The following is a 13,638-nucleotide window of genomic DNA, read 5'->3' as shown; positions in this document are numbered from 1 at the left end:
ACTTTGCAACAATGGGATTCGAGCAATTGATGTGTATATTTTTAATAGTGCACAACGCTACTATTCCTAGGCTGAATGTATGACATGGCTCTTATGTATCATTATGTATCGTTTCCATTAAGTACTAATTTAAATAAAGTCCCTCTGTCCTCAGTGCTAGGTTGTGGGTTTAAGTGGCAAGACGCTCTTCGGGGCGCGAATTGCTTGGGCCTCTCTCCTGGATGCCCTCTGTCGGACCGAGTGTTGACATGTGGCAAGACTCTCCTCGGGGCGCCTCTTGCTGGGGCTTCTCTCATGGAGGCCCTCAGTCAGACCCAGTGTTGACATGTGTCAACACGCTCCTCGGGGCATGCCTTGCTTTGGCCTCTCTCCTGGAGGAGCTCAGTCAGACCCAGTGTTGACATGTGGCAAGACGCTCCTCGGGGCGCGTCTTGCTTGGGCTTCTCTCCTGGAGGCCCTCAGTCAGACCCAATGTTGACATGTGGCAAGACGCTCCTCGGGGCACGTCTTGCTTGGGCCTCTCTCCTGGAGGCGCTCAAACAGACCGAGTAGTGACATGTGGCAAGACGCTGCTCGGGGCGTGTCTTGCTGGGGCTTCTCTCATGGAGGCACTCAGTCAGACCCAGTGTTGACATGTGGCAAGACGCTCCTCGGGGCGCGTCTTGCTTGGACCTCTCTCCCTGAGGCGCTCAGTAAGACCGAGTAGTGACATGTGGCAAGACGCTCCTCGTGGCGCGTCTTGCTTGGACCTCTCTCCCTGAGGCGCTCAGTCAGACCCAGTGTTGACATTTGGCAAGACACTCCTCGGGGCGCGTCTTGCTTGGGCCTCTCTCATGGAGGCCCGCTGTCAGACCCAGTGTTGACATGTGTCAAGACGCTCCTCGGGGGGCGTCTTGCTTTGGCCTCTCTCCTGGAGGCACTCAGTCAGACCGAGTGCTGACATGTGGCAAGAAGCTCCTCGGGGCGCGTCTTGCTTGGGCTTCTCTCCCGGAGGCCCTCAGTAAGAACCATTGTTGACATGTGGCAAGACGCTCCTCGGGGCGCGTCTTGCTTGGGCCTCTCTCCAGAAGGCCCTCAATCAGACCCAGTGTTGACACGTGGCAAGACGCTCCTCGGGGCGCGTCTTGCTTGGGCCTCTCTCCTGGAGGCGCTCAGTCAGACTGAGTAGTGACATGTGGCCTGACGCTCCTCGGGGCGCGTGTTGCTTGGGCCTCTCTCCTGGAGGCGCTCAGTCAGACCAAGTGGTGACATGTGGCAAGACAATCCTCGGGGCGCGTCTTGCTTGGGCCTCTCTCCTGGAGGCCCTCTGTCAGACCCAGTGTTGACATGTGGCAAGACACTCCTCGGGGCGCGTCTTGCTTGGGCCTCTCTCATGGAGGCCCTCTGTCAGACCCAGTGTTGACATGTGTCAAGACGCTCCTCGGGGCGCGTCTTGCTTTGGCCTCTCTCCTGGAGGCGCTCAGTCAGACCGAGTGCTGACATGTGGCAAGAAGCTCCTCGGGGCGCGTCTTGCTTGGGCTTCTCTCTTGGAGGCCCTCAGTAAGACCCATTGTTGACATGTGGCAAGACGCTCCTCGGGGCGCGTCTTGCTTGGGCCTCTCTCCTGGAGGCGCTCAGTCAGACTGAGTAGTGACATGTGGCCTGACGCTCCTCGGGGCGCGTGTTGCTTGGGCCTCTCTCCTGGAGGCGCTCAGTCAGACCAAGTGGTGACATGTGGCAAGACACTCCTCGGGGCGCGTCTTGCTTGGGCCTCTCTCCTGGAGGCCCTCTGTCAGACCCAGTGTTGACATGTGTCAAGACGCTCCTCGGGGCGCGTCTTGCTTGGGCTTCTCTCCTGGAGGCCCTCAGTCAGACCCATTGTTGGCATGTGGCAAGACGCTCCTCGGGGCACGTCTTGCTTGGGCCTCACTCCTGGAGGCGCTCAGTCAGACCGAGTGCTGACATGTGGCAAGACGCTCCTCTGGCCGCGTGTTGCTTGGGCTTCTCTCCTGGAGGCCCTCAGTCAGACCCATTGTTTACATGTGGCAAGACGCTCCTCGGGGCGCGTCTTGCTTGGGCCTCTCTCCTGGAGGCGCTCAGTCAGACCGAGTGCTGACATGTGGCAAGACGCTCCTCGGGGCGCGTCTTGCTTGGGCTTCTCTCCTGGAGGCGCTCAGAAAGACCCAGTGTTGACATGTGACAAGACGCTCCTCGGGGCGCGTCTTGCTTGGGCCTCTCTCCTGGAGGCGTTCAGTCAGAACCAGAGGTGACATGTGGCAAGACGCTCCTCGGGGCGCGTCTTGCTTGGGCCTCTCTCCTGGAGGCCCTCTGTCAGACCCAGTGTTGACATGTGGCAAGACGCTCCTCCGGGCGCATCTTGCTTGGGCCTCTCTCCTGGAGGCCCTCAGTCAGACCCATTGTTGACATGTGGCAAGACGCTCCTCGGGGCGCGTCTTGCTTGGGCCTCTCTCCTGGAGGCGCTCAGTCAGACTGAGTAGTGACATGTGGCCTGACGCTCCTCGGGGCGCGTCTTGCTGGGGCCTTTCTCCTGGAGGCGCTCAGTCAGACCCAGTGCTGACATGTGGCAAGACGCTCCTCGGGGCGCGTCTTGCTTGGGCCTCTCTCCATGAGGCGCTCAGTCAGACTGAGTAGTGACATGTGGCCTGACGCTCGTCGGGGCGCGTCTTGCTTGGGCCTCTCTCCTGGAGGCCCTTAGTCAGACCCATTGTTGACATGTGGCAAGACGCTCCTCGGGGCGCGTCTTGCTTGGGCCTCTCTCCTGGAGGCGCTCAGTCAGACTGAGTAGTGACATGTGGCCTGACGCTCCTCGGGGCGCGTCTTGCTGGGGCCTTTCTCCTGGAGGCGCTCAGTCAGACCGAGTGCTGACATGTGGCAAGACGCTCCTCGGGCCGCGTGTTGCTTGGGCTTCTCTCCTGGAGGCCCTCAGTCAGACCCATTGTTGACATGTGGCAAGACGCTCCTCGGGGCGCGTCTTGCTTGGGCCTCTCTCCTGGAGGCGCTCAGTCAGACCGAGTGCTGACATGTGGCAAGACGCTCCTCGGGGCGCGTCTTGCTTGGGCTTCTCTCCTGGAGGCGCTCAGAAAGACCCAGTGTTGACAAGTGACAAGACGCTCCTCGGGGCGCGTCTTGCTTGGGCCTCTCTCCTGGAGGCGTTCAGTCAGAACCAGAGGTGACATGTGGCAAGACGCTCCTCGGGGCGCGTCTTGCTTGGGCCTCTCTCCTGGAGGCCCTCTGTCAGACCCAGTGTTGACAAGTGGCAAGACGCTCCTCCGCGCGCATCTTGCTTGGGCCTCTCTCCTGGAGGCCCTCAGTCAGACCCATTGTTGACATGTGGCAAGACGCTCCTCGGGGCGCGTCTTGCTTGGGCCTCTCTCCTGGAGGCGCTAAGTCAGACCGAGTGCTGACATGAGGCAAGATGATCCTAGGGGCGCGTCTTGCTGGGGCCTCTCTCCTGGAGGCGCTCAGTCAGACCCAGTGCTGACATGTGGCAAGATGCTCCTCGGGGCGCGTCTTGCTTGGGCCCCTCTCCTGGAGGCGCTCAGTCAGACCCAGTGCTGACATGTGGCAAGACGCTCCTCGGGGCGCGTCTTGCTTGGGCCTCTCCCCTGGAGGCGCTCAGTCAGACTGAGTAGTGACATGTGGCCTGACGCTCGTCGGGGCGCGTCTTGCTAGGGCCTCTCTCCTGGAGGCCCTTAGTCAGACCCAGTGGTGACATGTGGCAAGACACTCCTCGGGGCGCGTCTTGCTTGGGCCTCCTTCCTGGAGGCCCTCTGTCAGACCCAGTGTTGACATGTGTCAAGACGCTCCTCGGGGCGCGTCTTGCTTGGGCTTCTCTCCTGGAGGCCCTCAGTAAGACCCATTGTTGACATGTGGCAAGACGCTCCTCGGGGCGCGTCTTGCTTGGGCCTCTCTCATGGAGGCCCTCTGTCAGACCCAGTGTTGACATGTGTCAAGACGCTCCTCGGGGCGCGTCTTGCTTTGGCCTCTCTCCTGGAGGCGCTCAGTCAGATCGAGTGCTGACATGTGGCAAGAAGCTCCTCGGGACGCGTCTTGCTTGGGCTTCTCTCCTGGAGGCCCTCAGTAAGACCCATTGTTGACATGTGGCAAGACGCTCCTCAGGGCGCGTCTTGCTTGGGCCTTTCTCCTGGAGGCGCTCAGTCAGACCGAGTCCTGACATAAGGCAAGACGCTCCTTGGGGCGCGTCTTGCTGGGGCCTCTCTCCTGGAGGCGCTCAGTCAGACCCAGTGCTGACATGTGGCAAGACGCTCCTCGGGGCGCGTCTTGCTTGGGCCTCTCTCCTGGAGGCGCTCAGTCAGACTGAGTAGTGACATGTGGCCTGACGCTCCTCGGGGCGCGTCTTGCTTGGGCCTCTCTCCTGGAGGCGCTCAGTCAGACCCAGTGGTGACATGTGGCAAGACACTCCTCGGGGCGCGTCTTGCTTGGGCCTCTCTCCTGGAGGCCCTCTGTCAGACCCAGTGTTGACATGTGTCAAGACGCTCCTCGGGGCGCTTCTTGCTTGGGCTTCTCTCCTGGAGGCCCTCAGTCAGACCCATTGTTGACATGTGGCAAGACGCTCCTCGGGGCGCGTCTTGCTTGGGCTTCTCTCCTGGAGGCGCTCAGACAGACCCAGTGTTGACATGTGACAAGAGGCTCCTCGGGGCACGTCTTGCTTGGGCCTCTCTCCTGGAGGCGCTCAGTCAGAACCAGAGGTGACATGTGGCAAGACGCTCCTCGGGGCGCGTCTTGCTTGGGCCTCTCTCCTGGAGGCCCTCTGTCAGACCCAGTGTTGACATGTGGCAAGACGCTCCTCCGGGCGCATCTTGCTTGGGCCTCTCTCCTGGAGGCCCTCAGTCAGACCCATTGTTGACATGTGGCAAGACGCTCCTCGGGGCGCGTCTTGCTTGGGCCTCTCTCCTGGAGGCGCTCAGTCAGACCAAGTGCTGACATAAGGCAAGACGCTCCTCGGGGCGCGTCTTGCTGGGGCCTCTCTCCTGGAGGCGCTCAGTCAGACCCAGTGCTGACATGTGGCAAGACGCTCCTCGGGGCGCGTCTTGCTTGGGCCTCTCTCCTGGAGGCGCTCAGTCAGACGCAGTGTTGACATGTGGCAAGACGCTCCTCGGGGCGCGTCTTGCTTGGGCCTCTCTCCTGGAGGCGCTCAGTCAGACCCAGTGTTGACATGTGGCAAGACGCTCCTCGGGGCGCGTCTTGCTTGGGCCTCTCTCCTGGAGGCGCTCAGTCAGACCCAGTGGTGACACGTGGAAAGACGCTCCTCGGGGCACGTCTTGCTTGGGCCTCTCTCCTGGAGGCGCTCAGTCAGACCCAGTGTTGACACGTGGCAAGACGCTCCTCGTGGCACGTCTTGCTTGGGCCTCTCTCCTGGAGGCGCTCAGTCAGACCCAGTTTTGGCATGTGGCAAGACACTCCTCGGGGCGCGTCTTGGTTGGGCCTCTCTCCTGGAGGCTCTCATTCAGACCCAGTGGTGACATGTGGCAAGACGCTCCTCGGGGCGCGTATTGCTTCGGCCTCTCTCCTGAATGCCCTCTGTCTGACCGAGTGTTGACATGTGGCAAGACTCTCCTCGGGGCGCGTCTTGCTTGGGCTTCTCTCATGGAGGCCCTCAGTCCGACCCAGTGTTGACATATGTCAAGACGCTCCTCGGGGCGTGTCTTGCTTGGGCCTCTCTACTGGAGGCGCTCAGTCAGACCCAGTGTTGACATGTGGCAAGACGCTCCTCTGGGCGCGTCTTGCTTGGGCTTCTCTCCTGGAGGCCCTCAGTCAGACCCATTGTTGACATGTGGCAAGACGCTCCTTGGGGCGCGTCTTGCTTCGGCCTCTCTCCTGGAGGCGCTCATTCAGACCGAGTGCTGACATAAGGCAAGACGCTCCTCGGGGTGCGTCTTGCTGGGGCCTCTCTCCTGGAGGTCCTCAATCAGACCCAGTGGTGACACGTGGCAAGACGCTCCTCTGGGCGCGTCTTGCTTGGGCCTCTCTCCTGGAGGAGCTCAGTCAGACCCAGTGGTGACACGTGGCAAGACGCTCCTCGAGGCGCATCTTGCTTGGGCCTCTCTCCTGGAGGCGCTAAGTCAGACCCAGTGTTGACACGTGGCAAGACGCTCCTCGGGGCGCGTCTTGCTTGGGCCTCTCTCCTGGAGGCGCTCAGTCAGACACAGTGTTGACATGTGGCAAGACACTCCTCGGGGCGCGTCTTGCTTGGGCTTCTCTCATGGAGGCCCTCAGTAAGACCCATTGTTGACATGTGGAAAGAAGCTCCTCGGGGCGCGACTTGCTTTGGCTTCTCTCCTGGAGCCCCTCAGTCAGACCCATTGTTGACATGTGGCAAGACGCTCCTCGGGGCGCATATTGCTTGGGCCTCTCTCCTGGATGCCTTCTGTCAGACCCAGTGTTGACATGTGGCAAGACTCTCCTCGGGGCGCATCTTGCTTGGACCTCTCTCCTGGAGGCGCTCAGTCAGACCGAGTAGTGACATGTGGCAAGACGCTCCTCGGGGGGCGTCTTGCTTGGGCCTCTCTCCTGGAGGCGCTCAATTAGACCCAGTGTTGACATGTGGCAAGACGCTCCTCGGGGCGCATCTTGCTTGGGCTTCTCTCCTGGAGGCCCTCAGTCAGAACCATTGTTGACATGTGGCAAGACGCTCCTCGGGGCGCTTCTTGCTTGGGCCTCTCTCCTGGAGGTGCTCAGTCAGACCGAGTGCTGACATGTGGCAAGACACTCCTCGGGGTGCGTCTTGCTGGGGCCTCTCTCCTGGAGGCGCTCAGTCAGACCCAGTGTTGACATGTGTCAAGACGCTCCTCGGGCGTTTCTTGCTTGCGCCTCTCTCCTGGAGGCGCTCAGTCAGACCCAGAGGTGACATGTGGCAAGACGCTCCTCGGGCCTCTCTCCTGGAAGCGCTCAGTCAGACCCAGTGTTGACATGTGGCAAGACGCTCCTCGGGGCGCTTCTTGCTTGGGCCTCTCTCCTGGAGGTGCTGAGTCAGACCCAGTGTTGACATGTCGCAAGACGCTCCTCGGGGCGCGTCTTGCTGGGGCTTCTCTCATGGAGGCACTCAGTCAGACCCAGTGTTGACATGTGGCAAGATGCTCGTCGGGGCACATCTTGCTTGGGCCTCTCTCCTGGAGGCGCTCAGTCAGACCCAGAGGAGACATGTGTCAAGACGCTCCTCGGGGCGCGTCTTGCCACGTGTCAACACTGGGTCTGACTTAGCGCCTCCAGGAGAGAGGCCCAAGCAAGGTGCGCCCCGAGGAGCGTCTTGCCATGTGTCACCACTGGGTCTGACTGAGCTCCTCCAGGAGAGAGGCCCAAGCAAGACGCACCCAGAGGATCGTCTTGCCACGTGTCACCACTGGGTCTGATTGAGCACCTCCAGGAGAGAGGCCCCAGCAAGACGCGCCCCGAGGAGCGTCTTGCCACATGTCACTACTCGGTCTAACTGAGCGCCTCCAGGAGAGAGGTCCAAGCAAGACGCGCCCCGAGGAGCGTCTTGCCAAATGTCACTACTCGGTCTGACTGAGCGCCTCCAGGAGGGAGGTCCAAGCAAGACGCGCCCCGAGGAGCGTCTTGCCACATGTCACTACTCGGTCTGACTGAGCGCCTCCAGGAGAGAGGCCCAAGCAAGACGTGCCCCGAGGAGCGTCTTGCCACATGTCAACAATGGGTCTGACTGAGGGCCTCCAGGAGAGAAGCCCAAGGAAGACGCGCCCAGAGGAGCGTCTTGCCACATGTCAACACTGGGTCGGACTGAGGAACTCGATGAGAGAAGCCCAAGCAAGACGCGCCCCGAGGAGAGTCTTGCCACATGTCAACACTCGGTCTGACAGAGGGCATTCAGGAGAGAGGCCCAAGCAATACGCGCACCGAGGAGCGTCTTGCCACATGTCACCACTGGGTCTGAATGAGCGCCTCCAGGAGAGAGGCCCAAGCAAGACGCGCCCCGAGGAGCGTCTTGCCACGTGTCAACACTGGGTCTGACTGAGCGCCTCCAGGAGAGAGGCCCAAGCAAGACGCGCCCCGAGGAGCGTCTTGCCACAGTTGAACACTGGGTCTGACTGAGCGCCTCCAGGAGAGAGGCCCAAGCAAGACGCGCCCGGAGGAGCGTCTTGCAACATGTCAGCACTCGGTCTGACTGAGCGCCTCCAGGAGAGAGGCCAAAGCAAGACGCGCCCCGAGGAGCGTCTTGACACATGTCTCCTCTGGGTCTGACTGAGCGCCTCCAGGAGAGAGGCCCAAGCAAGACGTGCCCCGACGAGCATCTTGCCACATGTCAACACTGGGTCTGACTGAGTGCCTCCATGAGAGAAGCCCCAGCAAGACGCGCCCCGAGGAGCGTCTTGCCACATGTCAACACTGGGTCTGACTGAGCACCTCCAGGAGAGAGGCCCAAGCAAGAAGCGCCCCGAGGAGCGTCTTGCCACATGTCAACACTGGGTCTGACTGAGCGCCTGAAGGAGAGAGGCCTGAGGAGCGTCTTGCCACATGTCACCTCTGGGTCTGACTGAGCGCCACCAGGAGAGAGGCGCAAGCAAGAAACGCCCGAGGAGCGTCTTGACACATGTCAACACTGGGTCTGACTGAGCGCCTCCAGGAGAGAGGCCCCAGCAAAGACGCGCCCCGAGGAGCGTCTTGCCACATGTCAACAATGGGTCTGACTGAGGGCCTCCAGGAGAGAAGCCCAAGCAAGACGCGCCCCGAGGAGCGTCTTCCCACATGTCAACACTGGGTCTAATTGAGCGCCTCCAGGAGAGAGGCCCAAGCAAGATGCCCCCCGAGGAGCGTCTTGCCACATGTCACTACTCGGACTGACTGAGCGCCTCCAGGAGAGAGATCCAAGCAAGACGTGCCCCGAGGAGAGTCTTGCCACATGTCAACACTGGGTCTGACAGAGGGCATCCAGGAGAGAGGCCCAAGCAATACGCGCCCCGAGGAGCTTCTTTCCACATGTCAACAATGGGTCTTACTGAGGGCCTCCATGAGAGAAGCCCAAGCAAGACGCGCCCCGAGGAGTGTCTTGCCACATGTCAACACTGTGTCTGACTGAGCACCTCCAGGAGAGAGGCCCAAGCAAGACGCGCCCCGAGGAGTGTCTTGCCACGTGTCAACACTGGGTCTGACTGAGCTCCTCCAGGAGAGAGGCCCAAGCAAGACGCGCCCAGAGGAGCGTCTTGCCACGTGTCACCACTGGGTCTGATTGAGCACCTCCAGTAGAGAGGCCCCAGCAAGACGCGCCCCGAGGAGCGTCTTGCCTTATGTCAGCACTCGTTCTGACAGAGCGCCTCCAGGAGAGAGGCCCAAGCAAGACGCGCCCCGAGGAGCGTCTTGCCACATGTCACTACTCGGTCTAACTGAGCGCCTCCAGGAGAGAGGTCCAAGCAAGACGCGCCCCGAGGAGCGTCCTGCCAAATGTCACTACTCGGTCTGACTGAGCGCCTCCAGGAGGGAGGTCCAAGCAAGACGCGCCCCGAGGAGCGTCTTGCCATATGTCACTACTCGGTCTGACTGAGCGCCTCCAGGAGAGAGGCCCAAGCAAGACGTGCCCCGAGGAGCGTCTTGCCAAATGTCAACAATGGGTCTGACTGAGGGCCTCCAGGAGAGAAGCCCAAGCAAGACGCGCCCAGAGGAGCGTCTTGCCACATGTCAACACTGGGTCTGACTGAGCGCCTCCAGGAGAGAGGCCCAAGCAAGACACGCCCCGAGGAGCGTCTTGACACATGTCAACACTGGGTCGGACTGAGGGCCTCCATGAGAGAAGCCCAAGCAAGACGCGCCCCGAGGAGAGTCTTGCCACATGTCAACACTCGGTCTGACTGAGGGCATTCAGGAGAGAAGCCGAAGCAAGACGCGCCCCGAGGAGCGTCTTGCCACATGTCACCACTGGGTCTGAATGAGCGCCTCCAGGAGAGAGGCCCAACCAAGACGCGCCCCGAGGAGTGTCTTGCCACGTGCAAACACTGGGTCTGACTGAGCGCCTCCAGGAGAGAGGCCCAAGCAAGACGCGCCCCGAGGAGCGTCTTGCCACATGTCAACACTGGGTCTGACTGAGCGCCTCCAGGAGAGAGGCCCAAGCAAGACACGCCCCGAGGAGCGTCTTGACACATGTCAACACTGGGTCGGACTGAGGGCCTCCATGAGAGAAGCCCAAGCAAGACGCGCCCCGAGGAGAGTCTTGCCACATGTCAACACTTGGTCTGACAGAGGGCATTCAGGAGAGAGGCCAAAGCAATACGCGCCCCGAGGAGCGTCTTGCCACATGTCACCACTGGGTCTGAATGAGCGCCTCCAGGAGAGAGGCCCAACCAAGACGCGCCCCGAGGAGTGTCTTGCCACATGCCAACACTGGGTCTGACTGAGCGCCTCCAGGAGAGAGGCCCAAGCAAGACGCGCCCCGAGGAGCGTCCTGCCACATGTCAACACTGGGTCTGACTGAGCGCCTCCAGGAGAGAGGCCCAAGCAAGACGCGCCCCGAGGAGCGTCTTGCCACATGTCAACAATGTGTCTGACTGAGGGCCTCCAGGACAGAGGCCCAAGCAAGATGCGCCCGGAGGAGCGTCTTGCCACATGTCAACACTGGGTCTGACAGAGGGCCTCCAGGAGAGAGGCCCAAGCAAGACGCGCCCCGAGGAGCGTCTTGCCACATGTCACCTCTGGTTCTGACTGAGCGCCTCCAGGAGAGAGGCCCAAGCAAGACGCGCCCGAGGAGCGTCTTGTCACATGTCAACACTGGGTCTGTCTGAGCGTCTCCAGGAGAGAAGCCCAAGCAAGACGCGCCCCGAGGAGCGTCTTGCCACATGTCAACAATGGGTCTGACTGAGGGCCTCCAGGAGAGAGGCCCAAGCAAGACGAGCGTCTTGAGACATGTCAACACTGGGTCTGACTGAGGGCCTCCAGGAGAGAGGCCCAAGCAAGACGCGCCCCGAGGAGTGTCTTGCCACATGTCACCACTGGGTCTGACTGAGCGCCTCCAGGAGAGAGGCCCAAGCAAGACGCGCCCCGGGGAGCGTCAGGCCACATGTCACTACTCAGTCTGACTGACCGCCTCCAGGAGAGAGGCCCAAGCAAGACGCGCCCCGAGGAGCGTCTTGCCACATGTCAGCACTCGGTCTGACTGAGCGCCTCCAGGAGAAAGGCCCAAGAAAGACGCGCCCTGAGGAGCGTCTTGCCACATGTCAACAATGGGTCTGACTGAGGGCCTCCAGGAGAGAGGCCCAAGCAAGATGCGCCCGGAGGAGCGTCTTGCCACATGTCAACACTGGGTCTGACAGAGGGCCTCCAGGAGAGAGGCCCAAGCAAGACGCGCCCCGAGGAGCGTCTTTCCACATGTCAGCACTCGGTCTGACTGAGCGCCTCCAGGAGAGAGGCCCAAGCAAGATGCGCCCAAAGGAGCGTCTTGCAACATGTCAACAATGAGTCTGACTGAGCGCCTCTAGGAGAGAGGCCCATGCAAGACGCGCCCCGAGGAGCGTCTTGCCACATGTCAACACTGGGTCTGACAGAGGGCCTCCATGAGAGAGGCCCAAGCAAGACGCGCCCCGAGGAGCGTCTTGCGACATGTCACTACTCGGTCTAACTGAGCGCCTCCAGCAGAGAGGTCCAAGCAAGACGCGCCCCGAGGAGCGTCTTGCCACATGTCACTACTCGGTCTGACTGAGCGCCTCCAGGAGAGAGGCCCAAGCAAGACGTGCCCCGAGGAGCGTCTTGCCACATGTCAACACTGGGTCTTATTGAGGGCCTTCTGGAGAGAGGCCCAAGCAAGACGCGCCCCGAGGAGCGTCTTGCCACATGTCAACAATGGGTCTTACTGAGGGCCTCCAGGAGAGAGGCCCAAGCAAGATGCGCCCGGAGGAGCGTCTTGCCACATGTCAACACTGGGTCTGACAGAGGGCCTCCAGGAGAGAGGCCCAAGCAAGACGCGCCCCGAGGAGCGTCTTGCCACATGTCACCTCTGGTTCTGACTGAGCGCCTACAGGAGAGAGGCCCAAGCATGACGCGCCCCGAGGAGCGTCTTTCCACATGTCAACAATGGGTCTGACTGAGGGCCTCCAGGAGAGAAGCCCAAGCAAGACGCGCCCCGTGGAGCGTCTTGACACATGTCAACGCTGGGTCTGACAGAGGGCCTCCAGGAGAGGGGCCCAAGCAAGACGAGCCCCGAGGAGTGTCTTGCCACATGTCACCACTGGGTCTGACTGAGCGCCTCCAGGAGAGAGGCCCAAGCAAGACGCGCCCCGAGGAGCGTCAGGCCACATGTCACTACTCAGTCTGACTGAGCGCCTCCAGGAGAGAGGCCCAAGCAAGACGCGCCCCGAGGAGCGTCTTGCCACGTGTCAACACTGGGTCTGATTGAGGGCCTTCTGGAGAGAGGCCCAAGCAAGACGCACCACGAGGAGCGTCTTGCCACATGTCAACAATGGGTCTTACTGAGGGCCTCCAGGAGAGAAGCCCAAGCAAGACGCGCCCCGAGGAGCTTCTTGCCACATGTCAGCACTCGGTCTGACTGAGCGCCTCCAGGAGAGAAGCCAAAGCAAGACGCGCCCCGAGGAGCGTCTTGACACATGTACACTGGGTCTGACAGAGGGCCTCCATGAGAGAGGCCCAAGCAAGACGTGCCCCGAGGAGTGTCTTTCCACATGTCAACACTGGGTCTGACTGAGCGCCTCCAGGAGAAAGGCCCAAGCAAGACGCGCCCCGAGGAGCTTCTTGCCACGTGTCACCACTGGGTCTGACTGAGTGCCTCCAGGAGAGAGGCCCAAGCAAGACGCGCCCCGAGGAGCGTCTTGCCACGTGTCACCACTGGGTCTGATTGAGCGCCTCCAGGAGAGAGGCCCCAGCAAGACCGGTCAGGCCTGCAGTGTACACATCAGAGACATGATGTTCTTTCACAGAACTGAGGTTGTTCATTACTAAATGACTTTTACAGGAATATTGTTATTATACTATTCAACAGGTTGATCATAATAATGTGTATTAAACCCACAACCTAGCACTGAGGACAGAGGGACTTTATTTAAATTATACTTAATGGAAACGATACATAATGATACATAAGAGCCATGTCATACATTCAGCCTAGGAATAGTAGCATTGTGCACTATTAAAAATATACACATCAATTGCTCGAATCCCATTGTTGCAAAGTAAAACTCTAATAAAACTCTAGTCTGACATCAACAGAGAAGACTTAGTGTATGTACTACAAATACAGCATTAGGATTTCGAGTGGACCGTGCACCTTGTGCACCATCAGAGGCTTATGACGCAACATATCTTCCAGTTGCTATTAGACAAGTTATAATTCTCGACCATTTTTCGGAACTGGTTTCTTGGGTCCGTGAGTAAATGCCAAATGAGATGATAGTCCTTAAGTAAGTTCCTGGCGATCCCATGTCACGCTCTTGCCCATCAGCCGGTGAACACTGAGACGGAACTCGATGAGAGCGATGTATTTTTTAAGTGCTCCGAATGTACTTCTAACAAGAGTGGGATTCACTTCGTGAGTAAACCGCAGCTGCAGCTGATTCAAACAGTCGAGCCAACTTTCTACATCACAATATGCATTTTGTAGTTAGTCGAGTTACCTTTTGTGTGGCGCATGCACGGGTTGTTAGCGTCCAGCTCCCAGCTTATAGAGTC

This window comes from Nothobranchius furzeri, chromosome 1 (assembly GCF_043380555.1).
Source record: "Nothobranchius furzeri strain GRZ-AD chromosome 1, NfurGRZ-RIMD1, whole genome shotgun sequence".
Classification (NCBI taxonomy): Eukaryota; Metazoa; Chordata; class Actinopteri; order Cyprinodontiformes; family Nothobranchiidae; genus Nothobranchius; species Nothobranchius furzeri.
Note: the sequence above shows the minus strand (reverse complement) of the source record.